The sequence below is a fragment of the Oenanthe melanoleuca genome, unplaced genomic scaffold (genome assembly GCF_029582105.1).
Source record: "Oenanthe melanoleuca isolate GR-GAL-2019-014 unplaced genomic scaffold, OMel1.0 S001, whole genome shotgun sequence".
NCBI lineage: Eukaryota > Metazoa > Chordata > Aves > Passeriformes > Muscicapidae > Oenanthe > Oenanthe melanoleuca.
Window position 1 is genome coordinate 8266836 of NW_026612650.1, and position 1661 is coordinate 8268496.

Genomic DNA, 1661 nt, shown 5'->3' on the forward strand with positions numbered 1-1661 from the left:
CTGCCAAGTGCACTCTCCAGTGCTCTGCAGCAGCCTCCTTCTTCGCGCTAGGTATCCTGCGGCGAGATCTCTCTAGGCGAGGTAAGGTGTCGTCTCCCGCTCACACAGAACACTCTGCTGCTAGGTTTTGCTAGTGCCAAAACACGCCTGGCGTGTGCACTTTTCTGTCCAAGTCTCTGTACCAGACGAGAATGCCCTGCTCCTTGGAAGCGTACCGTGCACTCTGGAAATTCTGCCATAGGGACGAGCACTGCAGTGTACAGAACGCTAAGGAGAAAGCATGCACAGCACACAGTAGTTCTCACTTGGCACTACACTTAGAACTGAGTTCTCTGCATCACGGCTATGTACCACAGAAGACTGCTTGACGAGTGGCTCTGTAGTAGCAAAGCAAGCTGACGTTGATCCTGCCTCATGCCTCTAGTCACTGACAAGCGATCTGCTGCCAAGTGCACTCTCCAGTGCTCTGCAGCAGCCTCCTTCTTCGCGCTAGGTATCCTGCGGCGAGATCTCTCTAGGCGAGGTAAGGTGTCGTCTCCCGCTCACACAGAACACTCTGCTGCTAGGTTTTGCTAGTGCCAAAACACGCCTGGCGTGTGCACTTTTCTGCCAAAGTCTCTGTACCAGACGAGAATGCCCTGCTCCTTGGAAGCGTACCGTGCACTCTGGAAATTCTGCCATAGGGACGAGCACTGCAGTGTACAGAACGCTAAGGAGAAAGCATGCACAGCACACAGTAGTTCTCACTTGGCACTACACTTAGAACTGAGTTCTCTGCATCACGGCTATGTACCACAGAAGACTGCTTGACGAGTGGCTCTGTAGTAGCAAAGCAAGCTGACGTTGATCCTGCCTCATGCCTCTAGTCACTGACAAGCGATCTGCTGCCAAGTGCACTCTCCAGTGCTCTGCAGCAGCCTCCTTCTTCGCGCTAGGTATCCTGCGGCGAGATCTCTCTAGGCGAGGTAAGGTGTCGTCTCCCGCTCACACAGAACACTCTGCTGCTAGGTTTTGCTAGTGCCAAAACACGCCTGGCGTGTGCACTTTTCTGCCAAAGTCTCTGTACCAGACGAGAATGCCCTGCTCCTTGGAAGCGTACCGTGCACTCTGGAAATTCTGCCATAGGGACGAGCACTGCAGTGTACAGAACGCTAAGGAGAAAGCATGCACAGCACACAGTAGTTCTCACTTGGCACTACACTTAGAACTGAGTTCTCTGCATCACGGCTATGTACCACAGAAGACTGCTTGACGAGTGGCTCTGTAGTAGCAAAGCAAGCTGACGTTGATCCTGCCTCATGCCTCTAGTCACTGACAAGCGATCTGCTGCCAAGTGCACTCTCCAGTGCTCTGCAGCAGCCTCCTTCTTCGCGCTAGGTATCCTGCGGCGAGATCTCTCTAGGCGAGGTAAGGTGTCGTCTCCCGCTCACACAGAACACTCTGCTGCTAGGTTTTGCTAGTGCCAAAACACGCCTGGCGTGTGCACTTTTCTGCCAAAGTCTCTGTACCAGACGAGAATGCCCTGCTCCTTGGAAGCGTACCGTGCACTCTGGAAATTCTGCCATAGGGACGAGCACTGCAGTGTACAGAACGCTAAGGAGAAAGCATGCACAGCACACAGTAGTTCTCACTTGGCACTACACTTAGAACTGAGTTCTCTG